This window comes from Triticum dicoccoides, chromosome 3A (genome assembly GCF_002162155.2).
Source record: "Triticum dicoccoides isolate Atlit2015 ecotype Zavitan chromosome 3A, WEW_v2.0, whole genome shotgun sequence".
NCBI classification, from domain to species: domain Eukaryota; kingdom Viridiplantae; phylum Streptophyta; class Magnoliopsida; order Poales; family Poaceae; genus Triticum; species Triticum dicoccoides.
Genome location: NC_041384.1, coordinates 123233846 through 123247806, shown reverse-complemented (window position 1 = coordinate 123247806; position 13961 = coordinate 123233846).

Below are 13961 nucleotides of genomic sequence, written 5' to 3'. Positions count from 1 at the left end.
GTGTTTATGAATAAAGATAGTCCTTGGGCATTATCAATGATGTGTATTATCAAGTACGTGACTTGTTTGTGGGACTATGCATTGCATGATGAACGTCCTAAAAGGTCCCTAGTCGAAATGGCTATGTGGACGCACAGCCGACTAGACTAGCATATGACATGGTCGATGGCTTGGTCTCACTAGCCATGGAGCATTGGATGCTAACCGGATAATATGGACTTTGAAGGATCTGGTCGGATTCGACATAGTCGGATCCGAGTTGAGATAAGGTTCGAGTCGGACAGACCCAACTATGAGATGCAACGATATGTCATATGTGAGTCTCTAGTACAACATACATTCTATGTCCTAAGACCTGAGCTGGCGCATGTACTCAGGATGGTGACAGACTTGCTTTGGGCCAACCAAACGCTACTCCATGACTAGGTAGTTAAAAAGGTAGGTTTCGGTCTTGTCCAGACCCATGCTGCGATACATGGTCGAGCGAGATGGGATTTGCCCCTCCGATCAGGAGAGATATACTCTGGGGCCCTCGTGTGATCCGACTAGGATAAGCATGGCCATGCGACAAGGATTATGAGATAATCTGGTTTATGGTTGGCATCATTAGAACGATAAAGAGGTCGGGCTAGCACAAGGATGACAGACTCGCCTTGAGCCCGACAACATATATCCTGTGGCAAAAGGAATGGAAGTATGATGTACAAGTTCGCCTAACCAGCTTCATAGTTTGCTTGGTGTTTGGCATGCCTTGGTAGGGGCCGCTACCAAGCATGCAGTTCGGAGGTGATCCAAATTGCGACCAAGCCGGCTTGAACCTAAGGGGTCGCGCGCTTAAGGGGAGGAACCTACAAGGTTGGATCCGAGGACACTGGTCGGATGTGATCCGAGCTGTGTTCGGATTAAGGCCGAGTAGATTTATGGGCTTTAGGGTCCGTGTGAGGCCCAAGTGTTGAAACTGCAACTATCCCTGGGTGGTTTTGGTAATTCCTAACAACATATAGCTCATTGAGCTAATGCTATTTCAAGAAAGCTCAATGATTGGCATGGCATGGATTAGAAAGTGGACCCCTCAAAATGCTAAGGACAAATAATTGGCTCAAGCTCAAAGCACAAGACTCTACATCTTACTTTTAGTGATCCAAGATCATATTGAGTCCATAGGAAAAGCCAATACTATTAAAAGGGGGTGAGGTGTTGCTTAATGAGTTACTTGCTGAAATTGCTAAGTGATATGCTCCAAAAACCCTCAACTACTTTTTCATATCCACATATGTCCCAAACCAAAAGTCAAACTCGGCCCCACCAAAATCTTCTATCCGGCTCCACCAAGTTCACTTGACATAGCCACTGCCAGAAACCCTAGTCACTTCGGTCTCACCGATAGGGATCTCGGTCTCACCGAGATGGGATTGCGAACTCTCTGTTTCCCTTCGTAGCGTTTCGGTCTAACTGAGATGAGCGAATTGGTCCCATCGAGTTTGCCTGACCAACTCTCTGTTTGTCTATTACCAAAATCGGTCCCACCGAGTTTGTGTAATCGGTCTCACAGAGATTACGTTATGCCCTAACCCTAATGGAATCGGTCCCACCGAGTTGATCATGTTGGTCCCACCGAAAATCCTAACGTTCACATTTTGAACTAAATCGGCCTGACCGAGTTTTATGACTCGGTCCCACCGAGTTTGGTGATTTGTGTGTGACGGTTAGATTTTATGTGGAGGCTATATATACCCCTCCAGCCACTCTTCATTCTTGGATAGAGCCATCAGAATATGCCTACACTTCCAACATACATTTTCTGAGAGAGAACCACCTACACTTGTGTTGGGGTCAAGATATTCCATTCCAACCACATAAATCTTGATCTTTAGCCTTTCCCAAGTTGCTTTCCACTCAAATCATCTTTCTACCAAATCCAATCCTATGAGAGAGAGTTGAGTGTTGGGAAGACTATCAGTTGAAGCACAAGAGCAAGGAGTTCATCATCAACACACGATCTATTACCTTTCGGAGAGTGGTGTCTCCTAGATTGGTTAGGTGTCACTTGGGAGCCTCCATCAAGATTGTGGAGTTGAACCAAGGAGTTTGTACGGGCAAGGAGATCGCCTACTTCGTGATGATCTACCCTAGTGAGGCAAGTCCTTCGTGGGCGATGGCCATGGTGGGATAGACAAGGTTGCTTCTTCGTGGACCCTTCGTGGGTGGAGCCCTCCGTGGACTCGCGCAACCGTTACCCTTCGTGGGTTGAAGTCTCCATCAATGTGGATGTACGATAGCACCGCCTATCGGAACCACGCCAAAAATCTCCGTGTCTACATTGCGTTTGCTCCCTTCAAACTCCTCCCTTTACCTTCATATGTAATTGTTTTACATTCCGCTGCTATACTCTTAGAATTGCACGTGTAGGTTGATTACTTGAATTGTGCTAAGTTGCTAAAATCTGCCAAGACTTAAAATTGGGAAAAGGCTAGATTTTTATTTGGTCAAGTAGTCTAATCACCCCCCCTCTAGACATACTTTCGATCCTACAAGTGGTATCAGAGTTTGGTCTCCATTTTCCTTGATTTCCATAGCTTTTGGTGATCATAGCCTTGGTTTCATAACCTAGGAGAGTATGACATCTAGCGAGGGGAATTACCATCGTAGAGGTCCTTAATTTGATGGTACTAATTTTGCTAGTTGAAAGCATAAGATGAAAATGCATATTCTTGGACATAACCCTGTCATTTGGGCTATTGTGTGTATTGGCTTGCAAGGTCAATTCTTTGATGGGAGAGAACCGAACCATGAAGCTACCGCGGAAGAGTTGAAGATGCTGCAATACAATGCTCAAGCTTGTGATATTCTCTTCAACGGATTGTGCCCCGAAGAATTCAACAAAATCAGCCATCTTGAGAATGCAAAGGAAATTTGGGATACTTTGATTGATATGCACGAAGGTACCGACTCCATCAAGGAATCCAAATTGGATGTGCTTCAAAGTCAACTTGACAAGTTCAAACTGAAGGATGGTGAAGGTGTCGCTGAAATGTACTCTAGGCTTGCTCTCATCACAAATGAGATTGACGACTTAGGAAGTGAAGAGATGACCAATAGATTCATCATCGAGAAGAACCTAAGAGCCTTGGATGGAAAATATGATACCATGTGCACATTGATCCAAATGATGCCCAATTACAAAGATCCCAAGCCAACGGAAGTCATTGGAAGAATTGTTGCTCATGAAATGTCACTCAAGGATAAGGAAGAGCTTCACAACAAGTCAAGTGGTGCTTACAAAGCCTCATGTGATGCTCCCACATCATCAAGTGAGAAACAACCCTTCAACGAAGAATTGAGCCTAATGGTGAAGAACTTCAACAAGTTTTACAAGAGTAGAAGCAAGGAAAGAAGTTCCAAGTCAAGGTCCTACAATGTCAAAAGATCTTCTAGTCATGAGCGCAATTGCTACAATTGTGGAAAACCCGGACACTATTCCAATGAGTGTATGGTGATGACCCACAAGTATAGGGGATCTATCGTAGTCCTTTCGATAAGTAAGAGTGTTGAACCCAACGAGGAGAAGAAGGAAATGATAAGCGGTTTTCAGCAAGGTATTCTCTGCAAGCACTGAAATAATAGGTAATAGATAGTTTTGTGATAGGATAATTTATAACGAGTAACAAGTAACAAAAGTAAAAAAAAAGTGCAGCAAGGTGGCCCAATCCTTTTTGTAGCAAAGGACAAGCCTGGACAAACTCTTATATGATGTAAAGTGCTCCCGAGGACACATGGGAATATCGTCAAGCTAGTTTTCATCACGTTCATATGAGTCGCGTTCGATACTTTGATAATTTGGTATGTGGGTGGACCAGTGCTTGGGTACTGTCCTTACTTGGACAAGCATCACACTTATGATTAACCTCTATTGGAAGCATCCACAACTACAACAAAAGTATTAAGGTAAACCTAACCATAGCATGAAACATATGGATCCAAATCAGCCCCTTACGAAGCAACACATAAACTAGGGTTTAAGCTTCTGTCACTCTAGCAACCCATCATCTACTTATTACTTCCCAATGCCTTCCTCTATGCCCAAATAATGGTGAAGTGTCATGTAGTCGACGTTCACATAACACCACTAGAGGAGAGACAACATACATCTCATTAAAATATCGAAGGAATACCAAATTCACATGACTACAAATAGCAAGACTTCTCCCATGTCCTCAGGAACAAACGTAACTACTCACAAAGCATATTCATGTTCATAATCAGAGGGGTAGTAATGTGCATATAGGATCTGAACATATAATCTTCCACCAAATAAACCAACTAGCATCAACTACAAGGAGTAATCAACACTACTAGCAACCCACAGGTACCAATCCCGGACTTAGAGACAAGAATTGGATACAAGAGATGAACTAGGGTTTGAGATGAGATGGTGCTGGTGAAGATGTTGATGGAGATTGACCCCCTCCCGATGAGAGGATCGTTGGTGATGACGATGGCGATGATTTCCCCCTCTCGGAGGGAAGTTTCCCCGGCAGAACAGCTTCGCTAGAGCCCTAGATTAGTTCCGCCAAGGTTCCGCCTCATGGCAGTGAAGTCTCGTCCGGAAAGATGGCTTATGATTTTTTTCCTCTTCAAAAGACTCCATATAGCAGAAGATGGTCATCGGAGGGCCACCAGGGGGTAGGGCGCGCCCCCCACCCTCGTGGGCAGGGTGTGGCCCCCCTGGTGAACTTCTTGCGCTCAATATTTTTATATATTCTGAAAATGACTTCTGTGAAGTTTCAGGACTTTTGGAGCTGTGCAGAATAGGTCTCTAATATTTGCTCCTTTTCCAGCCCAGAATCCCAGCTGCTGGCATTCTCCCTCTTTATGTAAACCTTATAAAATAAGTGAGAATAGGCATAAGTATTGTGACATAATGTGTAATAACAGCCCATAATGCAATAAATATCGATATAAAAGCATGATACAAAATGGACATATCAACTCCCCCCAAGCTTAGACCTCGCTTGTCCTCAAGCGAAAGCCGAAATCGAAAAATATGTCCACATATTTAGAGATAAAGGTGTCAATAAAAATAAAATACAGACATGAGGGCATCATGATCATTCTTAGAACAACAACTTATATAATTCTTGTCATATGATCTCTTATGCTAGAGTAATAATTCAATCACAATTTTCAAGTATGAATCATAAACTTCATTGGAAACTAACAAACTATAATCTCAGTCATTGGAGCAATTGGAATTTATCATAACATAGGAAAGAGTCAATATATAAGAGCTTTTCAGCAAGTCCACATACTCAACTATCATATAGTCTTCCACAATTGCTAACACTCATGCAATACTTATGGGTATGGAGTTTTAATCGGACACGGAGAAAGATAGGGGCTTATAGTTTTGCCTCCAAATGTTTTACCTCGAGGGTGATGTCAACAATAATAGTTCATGAAAACTCATATCCAATTAGCCATATATACCAGGATCTTTCAAACATGTTGTGCTTGCCAAAAGATAAAATGTAAAAAGGAAAGGTGAAGATCACCATGACTCTTATGTAAGGTAGGAGGTAAAAGTAAAAGATAGGCCCTTCACAGAGAGAAGCAGAGGTTGTCATGCGCTTTTATGGTTGGATGCACAAAATCTTAATGCGAAAGAACGTCACTTTATATTGCCACTTGTGATATGGACCTTTATTATGCAGTCTGTCGCTTTTATTTCTTCCATATCACACGATCGTATAAAGCTTATTTTCTCCCACACTAATAAGTCATACATATTTAGAGAGCAATTTTTATTGCTTGCACCGATGACAACTTACTTGAAGGATCTTACTCAATCCATAGGTAGGTATGGTGGACTCTCATGGCAAAACCGGCTTTAGGGATATTTGGAAGCACAAGTAGTATCTATACTTGTGCAAAGAATTTGGCTAGCATGAGGGGGAAAGGCAAGCTCAATCATGTTGGATGATCCATGACAATATAATTTATCTCAGATGTAAGAAAACATAACCCATTACTTTGTCTTCCTTGTCCAACGTCAACTCTTTAGCATGTCATATTTTAATGAGTGCTCACAATCATAAAAGATGTCCAAGATAGTATATTTATATGTGAAGACCTCTCTTTCTTTATTACTTCCTATTAATTGCAACGATGACCAAAACTATGTTTGTCAACTCTTAATAGCTTTTATTCATCATACTTTTTCTATGTGAGCTCATTACTCACCATAAGATCCATATGATCTCTTTGTTTCTTTTTATTCTTTCTCTTTTCTTTTATTCACTCAAGATCATGGAAAAATAATCAAGCCCTTGACTCAACACTAATCTTTGTTATATATAGCTCACAGACTCGATTACATAGAAGGATCATAAAGCAAAACTCACAACTAGATCATACTAAAACTTTATTCTACTAGATCAAGATATTATCAAAAGGATCGAACTAAGAAAAACGGTAAAGATAAAAGTGATGGTGATACGATACCGGGCACTCCCCCAAGCTTGGTGGTTGCCAAGGGGAGTGCCCATACCCGATGCTCAGTTCTTCTTTTTTGGTGAAGAAGATGGTGGTTTTGTTGATGGCATAGGCTTGTCGTCCTTCTTCCAAGGCATAGGCTCACCATCATAGAAGGATGATCGAGTCTCCTGAAACCTCAAATCAGCAGCCAAACTCATCCTCTTGAATCTATATTCATACTCACAGTTTTGATTTTGCATGCCATAGATCTGGGCTTGGGGGTGCTCGATTTTCTCATGAAGCTTGAAGATGGCCTCCCCAAAGTCCTTGACGTCCAACTTGTGGTTATTGGTGAACTCCATGATCATAATGTGATTGGAATCGAGTCCACGCTCCACCATCTCCTGACACTTGAAAACTTCTTGCTCCAATGCCTCAAGCCTTGCCTCTGTGCTTCCGATCTTCCTTGGTCCCTCAACATCGCGGACGTGCAACAACCCCTCACGCATTTCAATGGTTTGAGGGTGTTGCAGCACTTTTGTGAGGTCGGGGTTGATGACCTTCTCGAAGAACTGGTCCTTGGGGGCACCTGAAGACGACATGACGACCTGGATCTGTTAGAAAAATAGCTCGAAACAAAGACATGAGATTTTTGCGTGATACGGCGGTCAAAACCTTCGGGAGGTTATATAATGAATTTTTACCGACCAAAATACGTGTCGTGTAAGAAAATGGAGTCTGGAGAGCATACGAGGTGCCCACGAGGTAGGGGGGCGCGCCTAGGGGGGTAGGGCGCGCCCTCCACCCTCGTGTCCTTCCTAGACTGCTTCTTATTTTTCTATTTTTCTAAACATTCCAAAACAGAAGAAAATTGCCATTAGAACTGTTTTGGAGTCAGTTTACTTATCGTACCACATACCTATCCCTTTTCGGAGTCTGAAATGTTCCGAAAAGTGTCCCTTATGTATTCCTCCGGGGTTACGTTTTCAATAACATTGGTTTCAACATTTATAGGATTACCTGAGATATAATGTTTAATTCTTTGACCGTTCACCACCTTCGGATTTGTGCCTTCGAAGTTGTTGATTTTTATGGCACCGGAACAATATACCTCCTCGATAACGTAAGGACCTTCCCATTTAGAGAGAAGTTTTCCTGCAAAAAATCTTAAACGAGAGTTGTATAGCAACACATAATCACCTACATTAAACTTACGCTTTTGTATTCTTTTGTCATGCCATCTTTTAACTTTTTCTTTAAATAATTTGGCATTCTCGTAGTCTTGGGTTCTCCATTCATCGAGTGAGCTAATGTCAAATAACCTCTTCTCACCGGAAAGTTTGAAATCATAATTGAGTTCTTTGATAGCCCAATAAGCCTTATGTTCTAGTTCGAGAGGTAAGTGACATGCTTTTCCATAACCCATTTTATACGGAGACATACCCATAGGATTTTTACATGCAGTTCTATAGGCCCATAATGCATCATCAAGTTTCTTGGACCAATTCTTTCTAGATCTATTAATAGTCTTTTGCAAAATTAATTTGAGTTCTCTATTACTCAATTCTACTTGACCACTAGACTGTGGGTGATAAGGAGAGGCAATTCTATGATTAACATCATATTTAGCAAGCATTTTACGGAAAGCACCATGAATAAAATGTGAACCATCATCAGTCATTAAATATCTAAGGACTCCAAACCTTGGAAAAATAACTTCTTTAAGCATCTTAATAGAGGTGTTATGATCAGCACTACTAGTTGGAATAGCTTCTACCCACTTAGTAACGTAATCAACAACAACTAAAATATGTGTATATCCATTAGAGGCAGGAAAAGGTCCCATATAATCAAAGCCCCAAACATCAAATGGTTCAATAACAAGTGAATAATTCATAGGCATTTCTTGACGTCTACTAATATTACCAATTCTTTGACATTCATCACAAGACAAGACAAACTTACGAGCATCCTTGAAGAGAGTAGGCCAATAAAACCGGATTGCAATACCTTATGTGTAGTTCTATCTCCAACATGGTGTCCTCCATAAGCTTCGGAGTGACACTTGCGTAGGATATGTTCCTGTTCATGCTCAGGTACACAACATCTAATAACACCATCTACTCCTTCTTTATAAAGGTGTGGGTCATCCCAAAAGTAATGCCTCAAATCATAGAAGAACTTTTTCTTTTGCTGGTATGTAAAACTAGGTGGTATAAATTTAGCAACAATATAATTAGCATAATCAGCATACCATGGAGTAGTACGAGAAGCATTTATGACATTTAATTGTTCATCAAGAAAGCTATCATCAATAGGTAGTGGGTCATCAAGCACATTTTCTAACCTAGACAAGTTGTCTGCAATGGGGTTCTCAACTCCCTTTCTATCAACAATATGCAAATCAAATTCTTGTAGCAGGAGAACCCATCTAATAAGTATAGGTTTAGCATCTTTCTTTTCCATAAGGTATTTAATAGCAGCATGATCCGTGTGAATAGTTACTTTAGAATCAACAATATATGGTCTAAACTTATCACAAGCAAATACAACTGCTAGGAATTCCTTTTCAGTAGTAGCATAATTTCTCTAAGCATTGTCTAGAGTTTTACTAGCATATTGAATAACATTTAATTTCTTATCAACTCTTTGCCCTAGAACAGCACCTACATCATAATCACTAGCATCAACATAATTTCAAAGGGTAAATTCCAATCAGGTGGCTGAACAATCGGTGCAAAGATCAATGCTTTCTTAAGTATTTCAAATGCTTCTACACAATCATCATCAAAGACAAATGGTATATCTTTTTGTAATAAATTAGTCAGAGGCCGAGAAATTTTTGAGAAGTCCTTAATGAACCTCCTATAAAAACCGGCGTGACCAAGGAAACTTCTTATACCTTTGATGTCCTTGGGACATGGCATCTTTTCAATAGCATCAACTTTAGCTTTATCAACTTCAATACCTCTTTCAGAAACTTTATGCCCCAAGACAAATACCTTCATTAACCATAAAGTGGCACTTTTCCCAATTCAAGACAAGATTAGTTTCTTCACATCTCTGCAAAACTCGATCAAGGTTGCTTAAGCAGTCATCAAAAGAGGATCCATAAATGGAGAAATCATCCATGAATACCTCACATATCTTTTCACAAAAAATCAGAAAATATAGCCATCATGCATCTTTGAAAGGTAGCAGATGCATTGCATAAACCAAAATGCATACGTATATAAGCAAAAGTACCGAATGGGCAAGTAAAAGTGGTCTTAGATTGATCATCAACTGACACAGGTATTTGAGAGAAACCAGAATAACCATCTAGAAAGCAAAAAATGTGTATGTTTGGATAATCTTTCTAGCATTTGATCAATAAAAGGTAAGGGGTAATGATCTTTTTTAGTAGCCTTATTTAATTTGCGGAAATCAATTACCATCCTATAACCTGTAATAATTCTTTGCAGAATCAATTCATCTTTATCATTAGGAATAACAGTAATACCTCCCTTTTTAGGGACACAATGGACAGGACTTACCCACTGACTATCAGCAACGTGATAAATTATACCTGCCTCAAGGAGCTTTAGTATTTCCTTTCTTACCACTTCTTTCATCTTAGGATTCAGCTGTCGTTGGTGATCACGAACTGGTTTGGCATCTTTCTCCAAATTTATTTTGTGTTGACATAGAGTGGGACTAATGCCCTTAAGATCATCAAGAGTATATCCAATAGCAGCGCGGTGCTTCCTCAGAGTTTTCAGTAATCTCTCTTCTTCATGCTCTGAAAGGTTAGCACTAATAATAACAGGATATATCTTTTTCTCATCAAGATAAGCATATTTAAGAGTATCAGGTAAATGTTTAAGCTCAAACACGGGATCACCCTTGGGTGGAGGAGGATCCCCTAGGATTTCAACAGGCAAATTGTGTTTCAGGATGGGTTCCTGTTTAAAGAATACTTCATCTATTTCCCTTCTTTCATTCATAAACATATCATTTTCATGGTCTAGCAAATATTGTTCTAAAGGATCACTAGGAGGCACGGTAATAGAAGCAAGACCAATAATTTCATCTTTACTAGGCAATTCCTCTTCACGGTGTTGTCTACAAAATTTAGAGAAATTAAATTCATGAGACATATCACCTAAACCAATAGTAACAACATCCTTTTTGCAATCTATCTTAGCATTAAATGTGTTCAAGAAGGGTCTACCAAAAATAATGGGACAAAGGCTATCTTGTGGGGAGCTAAGAATAAGAAAATCAGCAGGATATTTAGTTTTCCCACACAAGACTTCAACATCTCTAACAATTCCCATTGGTGAAATAGTATCTCTATTGGCAAGTTTAACTGTGACATCAATATCTTCTAACTCAGCGGGTGCAATGTCATGCATAATTTCTTTGTATAAGTCAAAAGGTATTGCACTAGCACTAGCACCCATATCACATAAGCCATGATAACAATGATCTCCTATTTTAACAGAAATAACAGGCATGCCTACCACAGGTCTATGTTTATCTTTAACACAAGGTTTGGCAATTCTAGCGGTTTCATTGCAGAAATGAATAACATGCCCATCAATATTATCAGCCAAGAGATCTTTAACAATAGCAATATTAGGTTCCACTTTAATTTGCTCGGGAGGTGTATAAGTTCTAATATTGCTTTTACGAACCACAATTGAAGCTTTAACATGATCCTTTATCCTAACAGGGAAAGGTGGTTTCTCAACATAAGAAGTAGGAACAATAGGATCATTATAAGTGATAGTCTTTTCTTCAACTTTAATAGGTGCAACTACTTTTACTTCTATGGGAGGATGATATTTAAACCACTTCTCCTTAGGGAGATCGATGTGAGCAGCAAAAGACTCACAAAAAGAGGCTACTATCTCAGAGTCAAGTCCATATTTAGTGCTAAATTTATGGAAAACATCGGTATCCATAAAAGATTTAACACAATCATACTTAGGTGTCATACATGACTCCTTACCTTCATCGAGGTCCCAATCTTCAGAGTTGCGTTTAATTCTTTCCAATAAATCTCATTTGAATTCAATAGTCTTCATCATAAAAGAGCCAGCACAAGAAGTATCGAGCATGGTGCGATTGTTATCAGAAAGCTGAGCATAAAATTTTGAATAACCATTTCTCTTGAGAGCTCATGATTGGGGCATGAATATAACATTGATTTAAGCCTCCCCCAAGCTTGAGCGATGCTTTCTCCTTCGCGAGGCCATAAATTATATATATAATTGCGATCACAATGAACAAGATGCATAGGATAAAACTTCTGATGAAATTCCAATTTCAATCATTTGTAGTTCCATGACCCCGTATCATCACATAGCCTATACCATCTCAATGCATCTCCCTTCAAAGATAAAGGGAAGACCTTCTTCTTAATAACATCTCCGAACACACCTGCAAGCTTAAATAATCCACAAACTTCATCCACATATATTAGGTGCTCATCAGGATGCTTTGTTCCATCTCTTGCAAAAGGATTAGCTAGCAGTTTTTCTAACATACCCGAAGGAATTTCAAAGCAGACATTTTCATTTTCAGTAGGTTTAGTAGGTTGAGGAGCAACTCTTTGCTCTACTGGTCGGGGTGAAGATACCCCAAACAAGCCCCTCAGAGGATTACTTTCCATAGTAACAAGTGACAGTAAATTTTAGCACACTATATAAATTTTTCCTTACCAAATTCCACCTACCAAAGGCGCTTCACTCCCCGGCAACGGCGCCAAAAAAGAGTCTTGATGACCCACAAGTATAGGGGATCTATCGTAATCCTTTAGATAAGTAAGAGTGTCGAACCCAACGAGGAGCAGAAGGAAATGATAAGCGGTTTTCAGCAAGGTATTCTCTGCAAGCACTGAAATAATAGGTAACAGATAGTTTTGTGATAGGATAATTTGTAACGAGTAACAAGTAACAAAAGTAAATAAAGTGCAGCAAGGTGGCCCAATCCTTTTTGTAGCAAAGGACAAGCCTGGACAAACTCTTATATGATGTAAAGCGCTCCCGAGGACACATGGGAATATCGTCAAGCTAGTTTTCATCACGTTCATATGATTCGCGTTCGATACTTTGATAATTTGGTATGTGGGTGGACCAGTTCTTGGGTACTGTCCTTACTTGGACAAGCATCCCACTTATGATTAACCTCTATTGCAAGCATCCACAACTACAACAAAAGTATTAAGGTAAACCTAACCATAGCATGAAACATATGGATCCAAATCAGCCCCTTACGAAGCAACGCATAAACTAGGGTTTAAGCTTCTATCACTCTAGCAACCCATCATTTACTTATTACTTCCCAATGCCTTCCTATAGGCCAAAATAATGGTGAAGTGTCATGTAGTCGACGTTCACATAACACCACTAGAGGAGAGACAACATACATCTCATGAAAATATCGAACGAATACCAAATTCACATGACTACTAATAGCAAGACTTCTCCCATGTCCTCAGGAACAAACATAACTACTCACAAAGCATATTCATGTTCATAATCAGAGAGGTATTAATGTGCATATAGGATCTGAACATATAATCTTCCACCAAATAAACCAACCAACATCAACTACAAGGAGTAATCAACACTACTAGCAACCCACATGTACCAATCCCGGACTTAGAGACAAGAATTGGATACAAGAGATGAATTAGGGTTTGAGATGAGATGGTGCTGGTGAAGATGTTGATGGAGATTGACCCCCTCCCGATGAGAGGATCATTGGTGATGACGATGGCAATGATTTCCCCCTCCCGAAGGGAAGTTTCCCCGGCAAAACAGCTTCGCCAGAGCCCTAGATTGGTTCTGCCAAGGTTCCGCCTCGTGGCGGCGGAGTCTCGTCCGGAAAGATGGCTTATGATTTTTTTTCCTCTTTGAAAGACTCCATATAGCAGAAGATGGTCATCGGAGGGCCACCAGGGGGCCCACGAGGTAGGGGGGCGCGCCCAGGGGGGTAGGGCGTGCCCCCACCCTCGTGGGCAGGGTGTGGCCCCCCTGGTGAACTTCTTGCGCTCAGTATTTTTTATATATTCTGAAAATGACTTCCGTGAAGTTTCAGGAATTTTGGAGCTGTGCAGAATAGGTCTCTAATATTTGCTCCTTTTCCAGCCTAGAATCCCAGCTGCCGCCATTCTCCCTCTTTATGTAAACCTTGTAAAATAAGAGAGAATAGGCATAAGTATTGTGACATAATGTGTAATAACAACCCATAATGCAATAAATATCGATATAAAAGCATGATGCAAAATGGACGTATCATATGGCTCCCTACAAAAGAAGAGAAGATTCTCCCAAAAGAAGAAGTAGAAGAGAAGAATCACCACCAGGAGAGAGAAGGAGTAGAGATGACTGTTATGAACGAAGAACATCACGGAGAAGCAAGGATTCGGGGAGGAAGGACAAGTCATCAAAGAGCTACACAAAACGAAGACATCAAGCTCATGTTGGTGAATGGGT